This window comes from Microtus ochrogaster, chromosome 1 (assembly GCF_000317375.1).
Source record: "Microtus ochrogaster isolate Prairie Vole_2 chromosome 1, MicOch1.0, whole genome shotgun sequence".
NCBI classification, from domain to species: domain Eukaryota; kingdom Metazoa; phylum Chordata; class Mammalia; order Rodentia; family Cricetidae; genus Microtus; species Microtus ochrogaster.
The window spans coordinates 18,092,469-18,099,678 of NC_022009.1; positions in this window are offsets into that span (position 1 = coordinate 18,092,469).

Sequence of the window (7,210 nt, forward strand, 5' to 3'; positions counted from 1 at the left end):
AACTGCACAGATGGACGCTGGGTAGGTAAATCACAGTGGGGTTTGCTGCTGGCCTGAAATTCCCACCTGCCACCTGCTCTGTCAAAGGGAGAGAATGTTCCTGAGCTGAGGGAGGGGCAGCCATGGAGGGAAAAGGAAAGAGGGTGATCCAAAGACCCTAGGGCACAGCCAGGTTCAGAGAGCATCTGTGTAGTTTTGCACTCAAGAGACTGCTGGAGAAGTCAAAATCGACCCACACACCCGGTCTCTCTGTTTCTCTGTCTCTATCTGCCCACCTGCCCCCCCCTTTTTTTTTGTTCTATGAGGTAGTGTTTCTCTGTGTAACAGTCCTAGCTGTCCTGGAACTGGCTCTGTAGACCAGGCTGGCCTCAAACTCACACAGATCCATCCACCTGCTCCTGCCTCCCAGGTGCTGGGATTAAAGGTGTGTGCCACTACCCACCAGCTTTTCCTCTCTAATTTTAGAGTAAATTAGATGAGGATTCAGAATCGTATCTGTATCTTTCCTAACTAGCTGCTTCTAGTCTGCCTGGGTTGGCCAGCAGACACCAAGGCTTGCCAGGAGAGAATGGGCTGGTGGAAGGTGTTTTCCCATTGGGTTTAACCAGGAGCCATAGGAACCAGTGACAAGCAGGAGGTAGATCGAGGTTCAGGCTGGGAAAAAATTCCTTACCACCCCAGAAAAGCTTTCCAACAACTGCCTTCATGGCCAGCTAAAAGCCACTCAAGATGACCAAACTTGTGCAAGCTTATAGAGAGTGCGCCTCATTGTGCCAAGATGGGTGACTTACTCAGCTTGCCAAATGTCCTCCAGCAAGTCCGTGGCCTCCCTGAACACGACGTCTCACTGTGGTGACACCATGAAAGACTGTAAATGCCCTATATGTCCTGCTTGTCCCTGATGGCAGACAGACCCTCACATCTGCAGCGAGTGTCTGAAAGACTGTATTCATCATTTATCCGCAGCTCTGAAAGTTGGTCTATGTGCACAGAGGGATGAGGTCAGACAGCCTGGGTCCCACTCCTGGCTTCCTCATTCCACAGGGATGTAATTCGCTAGACCTCAGTTTCCTCAGTTGTCACATCAGAGTTTTGTGGGCTTATGTCCTTAAAGCTCTGAGCACAGACCCTCATCTCTGACACTTATGCTGTTAATGTTATGTCCTGTTGCCGCCACTGTCCTCCTTGAAGTCAGCCCAGTGGCTGCACTGGTACTATACTGAAGTGCTCTTTTGGATATTCAGATGTCATTATGAAAGCAGCCTCCAAGCCTGTGGCTACAGCTAGCCCAGAGGCTTGATGACGTTCCCATCCAGGTCCTTGGTTCTAGCATCCCCTCCCCACACCCTGCCCCCTCAGCTGGGCATGAAAGCAGAAGCCCAGGAAGTGCTTGCTTTGGAGCAAAGGAGGGACAGCCATGGGGTTCTGGGGGTGTTTACCATCTCTGAGCAAGGAGTCATCTGTTTCTCAAAACGAGTGTGGAGTAGAACTCACTTTCTGGAACTGTCGGGTTAGCTCATTGACTGTCGAGTTAAAGCTCTCATGGGTCAGGACCAAGCCCCAGCATAGCCACATGACTCTTTGAGTATGAATTTGAAAGAGCTGGAGTTTCAAGCATAAGACCTTTGACCTTTGCAGGTGCTGCCCTCTCCTTCACAGTTGGTGGGGCAGGTGTTCAGGTGCCCAGCTCTCTGGATTGGCTCTGGAAAAGACCACACGTGAAAGCACTGATAGCTACTTTAAAGGTTATTCTGTGTGCTTTGTCTCACATTCTACCGGGTCTTGAAATGTTGCCCCCACCCCCGCGCCCCCTGCCCGGGTCTCAAACTCCTAGACTCTACTTGCCATCCTTACGTACTAGCTGGAGAGCCTTTGCCACTCACTTCCTGTCTGAGTTCCAAGAAGTTGTTCTTCTTAGTAGGCTACCAGGACCAGCAGTAGAAGAAAATCCCAACTAGAGTTCATGTCAGACAAACCCAGGCCAGTAGGAATCAGGAAAGGTGTTCTTCTGTAGACTGGCTGGCTTTCTCTCTTCTCCTCTCTCTCTCTCTCTCTCTCTCTCTCTCTCTCTCTCTCTCTCCCCACTCCCCCAGTTTCCCCTCCACCATTCCTTTTTCTAACCCCCCTCTTCCAGTTTCTCTTTCCCTGTTGAAGATTCAGTCATGATTTTCTGCTAGCCTTGCCATCTTTACCTACAAAACACAGAAAGACCCTCACAGGTCAGTTTTATTTTTATTGCTACCCAGGCAAGGGCTAGGTGAGATGCCAGAGCTCTGAATGCTGGCTTTCCTAAATGTTTCTTCTGCACTCTCGGCACTAAAGGGCCAGATCATGATGGGGTAAGAAGTCACCCTCTAGTGCCCAGCAGTCCAGTTGACGGGGGCCGGGGAGTGGGTGGGGAAGGTAATGTTGTCGCATCTTGTTACAAATAGAAACTGGACGTCAGTGGCTGTCAGGAGAGCATCTTTCAACAGCCGCAAATTACTGCCTCAGGGTTTACACGAAACAAAATGACGAGTGTGGAAAGACAGAGCTTTAATCCCTGCCCTGCGCATAATAGGGATTGTGTGTCTGCTCCGGTGAGGAACTATTGACCTCCAGCTGTAGTTGTCTTTCGTTGCTCTTTGCTCTTTGGGGCCCCTTCACCCAACTTCCAAATAAATACACTCATAGAGACTTAATCTTACTTTATGGATGCCTGGCCTTTGCTTGGCTTATTTCTAGTCAGCTTTCCTTTTTCTTTCTTCCTTTGTTTGTTTTGTTTTATTTTTTGTTTTTAGAAACAGGGTTTCTCTGTGTAGCCCTGGCTGTCCTGGAACTCACTCTGTAGACCAGGCTGGCCTCAAACTCGGAGATCTGCCTGCCTCTGCCTCCCGAGTGCTGAGATTAAAGGTGTGTGCCACCACTGCCCAGCTAGCCAGCTTTTCTTAATTTATCCCATCTATCCTTTCCCCCTTTTATCTTTCTCTAGTCTATATACTTTCTATATTTCTTTCTTACGCCATTGCTGGTTGTGTAGCTGGATGGCTGGCTCCTCATGTCTTCCTCTCCTTTTCTTGCTCCTTGATCTTTTCTCTCTCTTTTTCTTCTTCTGTTTATTCTCTCTGCCTGCCAGCCCACCCATCCTTTCTCCTGCCTTTCTATAGGCTGTTCAACTATTTATCAGACCAATTACATGTTTTAGACAGGCATAGTAACACAGCTTTACAGAGTTAAACAATGCAACATAAAAGAATGCAACACATCTTTGCATCATTAAATAAATGTTCCACAGCATAAACAAGTGTAACACATCTTAAAATAATATTCTACAAGATCCAGCTGTGTCCCAGAGGTCTATGGGAAGGTCTGATCAGGTGGGTTTCCTTTTACCCTTTGCCATGGAAGAGAAGAATAAGATTCTCCATTGAGCTCAGAGCATGGCATTATACCCTAATATTAAACTTTCACCACAAACTAGGTAAAATGATATTATTCTTTGAAAGAGAACTATGAAACCAGGAGGATGACAAGGCCTGGCATCCTGGAGCTGGTAACTGAGCTTCCCCAGCCTAGGCCCAGTTCTTTAAAAGACTCATTTGAGGGGGCTGGAGAGATGGCTCAGTGGTTAAGAGCATTGCCTGCTCTTCCAAAGGTCCTGAGTTCAATTCCCAGCAACCACATGGTGGCTCACAACCATCTGTAATGAGGTCTGGCGCCCTCTTCTGGCCTGCAGGCATACAGACAGATCATTGTATACATAATAAATAAATAAATAAATATTTTTTTTAAAAAAAAAGACTCATTTGAGACTCTTTCCAACACACCCAACTTCCTGCCACTTTGAAATTTGAAGCGATCACAGTTCCCCCAATGGTCTCCTTAACTTGCTCACTAATGCCTAAAATCCAACCACCGAGGCTCCATGCCTTCAACAGACATGCCTCTGGAGGAAGCAGAGTGAAGTCACCATTAATGCACATCACACAATGAAGTGCTACGTCATGCAGCCTCAGCACCAGGAGGTTTGAAGTGAAACTTGGAGAACAGAGAGCAATGAGTTAGGAAGGCAGGAGGCTTCAGGTGTGAACATTCTAGATGAACACTCCTCTCCAGTTCTCCTATCTATTCTACTGCTCACATACATGTGCAATCTGCTTCTCATTCACTATACTAAGGCCTGTCTTAGTTAGGGTTTCTATTGCTGTGAAGAGACACCATGACCATGGCAATTCTAATAAAGGAAAACATTTAATTGGGGTGGCTTACAGTTGAGAGGTTTAGTCCATTATCATCATGGTGGGACAAGGTGGGAGGCAGACATGGTGCTGGAGAAGAAGCTGAGGGTGGAGAAGGAGTTACATCTTGATTCAGCAGGCATTAGGAAGTGGTCTAGACACTGGGAGTATCTTGAACTGAGGAGACCTCAAAACCCACCCCCACGGTGACGCACTTCCTCCAACAAGGCCACACCTACTTCAACAAACCCACACCTCCTAATAGTGCCACTCACTATGAGTTTATGAGGGCAGTTACATTCAGTCTACCACAAGGCCCTTGAGTACTTCTGTTGGAAGACAGGAGAAGATGGATAGCTCTTACTGTTTGACAAAATGACTGAAACCAACATGGTTGACCTGAAGAAGCAAAAAGGCTGCAGGAAACTGTGAGGTAGTGGCTACTTCTTTCAAGACAGGGTTTCTCTGTGTAGCTTTGGAGTCTGTTCTGGAACTCGCTCTGTAGACCAGGATGGCCTCAAACTCATAGAGATCCACCTGCCTCTTACTCCCTGAGTGTTGGGATTAAAGGTGTGTGGCACCACCACCCGATGCTTTTTAAGGCTATTTTGTTTTTGTTTTTTATTTGTGGTGGTGCACACTTCTAATCTCAGCATTTGAGAGTTAGAGACAGGAGAGTCAAGAGTTCAAAGACATTCTCAGCTACGTAATAAGCTTGAGACCAGCCTGGGCTATGTGAGACCCCATCTCAAAAAAACCAAAAGAAAAAAGAAAGCTAATGAAAATACGTGGGAAAGCCCCCATATTTGTTGCTCCTTGTGTATGTCAATTCATATATTTTATTTTATTATTATTTTTTTTTTGTTTTTTTTCAAGACAGAGTTTCTCTGTGGTTTTGGAGCCTGTCCTGGAACTAGCTCTTGTAGACCAGGCTGGTCTCAAACTCACAGAGATCCGCTTACCTCTGGCTCCCGAGTGCTGGGATTAAAGGCGTGCGCCACCACCGCCCGGCTCATATATTTTATAATAAGCAGACACATATCCCAGTGCCAGGCCCTCATCTTAACTTTCCTGGTTTCCCATGTGTCCTTGAAAGCTGATCAAGTAGTGAGAGCAAAGATAAGGGGGCCTCTAGCCTATGACCTGTGTCTGTTCATCTCAGAATAAACTTGGGTATATCACACCATAGGAACTTGTTCCCAGGCCCTGGTAATGGACCAGTCCTACAACTTATGGCAAGGCACAGATTTCCCTGATGCCAATTGTATCTGCCACTAAGACATGAAACCAGAGAATATTCTGGTGACAGATGGTGAGACAGACAGGCTGGCATTGGCCTTTCCAGAATCCACAGCTATCATATGGTCTATACCTGTGACTGTTATACTCTGGTCCACACTCAGAAGGCCTTCTACAGGCTGCATACCTGTGGCTGTATCTTTGTGATAACATTCTGCCAAAAGCCTCTATAAAGGCTCTGACCAGTGGAGTAAAGTCATGGATCTGATCACACTTCCCTTGAACTCTGCTTTCCCCCTGGTGCAGTGGTTCTCAACCAGTGGGTCATGACACCTTTGGCAAACCTCTACTCTAAAAATATATCCGTAATAGTAGCAAAATTACAGTTATGAAGTAGCAACGAAAATAATTTTATGGTTGGGGTCATCACAACATGAGGGCCACAACATTAGGAAGGTTCTTGTCTGTGTTAGCCCTGTGGCTTGGTACCTTTTATCAGTAAGGTGTTCTCATCTTGCTTTCTTTGTGTCTGGCTTCCTCTGTGTCAACTGCAGACTGACTCCTTTCCTCTTCCCAGAATTCTCCTGTTCTTGTTGCCCTGCCTCTACTTCCTGCATAGTCACCCTGGCTATATTTCCTGCCTGGCTACTGGCCAATCAGCATTTTATTAAACCAATACAACGACAAATTTTTACAGGGTTCAAGATCATTGTTCCACAGCACTTACCAGCTGAGCTGTCTTCCCAGTGTCTCCCCCTCCCCATTTTTTTTGTTTTGTTTTTTTATTTTGTTTTCAAGACAGGGTTTCTCTGTGTAGCTCTGGATGTCCTGGAACTCACTCTGTAGTCTAGGCTGGCTTCAAACTCAAAGATCTGCCTGCCTTTACCACCCAAGTTCTGTGATTAAAGTCCTGTGCCACCACTGCCTGTCCCTGTCCCCTTTTTTATATAGTGCTGAGAATTGAACCTAGGACCTCATCTTTATATATAATAATTTTATTTCACTCTAAGAATTTTATGCTTTTTAAAAATTTGAAACAGAGTTCTATTCTGTAGCCCAGGCTGTCCTGGAACTTACTATGTGACCCAGGGTGGCCTTGAGCCCATGATGATTCTCTTGCCTCAGCTTTCTGAAATTTGAGCCTTCCAGTCTTTCTGTTTTTACTAAAAATGGCAAATTCATCCCCATACAGCTGTTTCTGATCTAGAACCGTATTACCCTAGATGGTCATGATAGGATGGTATGTTAGTTTCCTTTTGCTATAATGAAGTGCCTGAGGTAGACTACTTGTGTAGAAAAGAGCTTTACTTATCTCAGCATCTGGAGGTCAGCCTGTGACATCCCCTCAAGACAGATCACACTATGAGCAAGTGGTCACATCTGGAACCATGACACACAGAGAGTAGGAGAGGCCAGGTTTATTCCTTTTATAGCCATCTTCTCCACAGAACTACACTGAAGAGTTTTAGGAAAGTGACCCAGGGGCCTCCCACAAGGCCCCACCTCTCAGAGAATCCACTACCTCACAATCCTGGCACTCTGGGGATTAAGCCACCTGGGAGCCTTGGGGATACTCAAACCACATGTTAGCCTCAGGAGATATCCAGGCAGGTCTTTGTTTCACTATCATGGCCTGCAAGTGCCCATCCTTAGATCCAAGTCTACACTCGGGCCCTCAAGTGTTCACCCCCAGATCCAGGTCTACACTCGCACCCTCAAGTGCCCATCCCTAGATCCCTGTCTACACTCGGGCC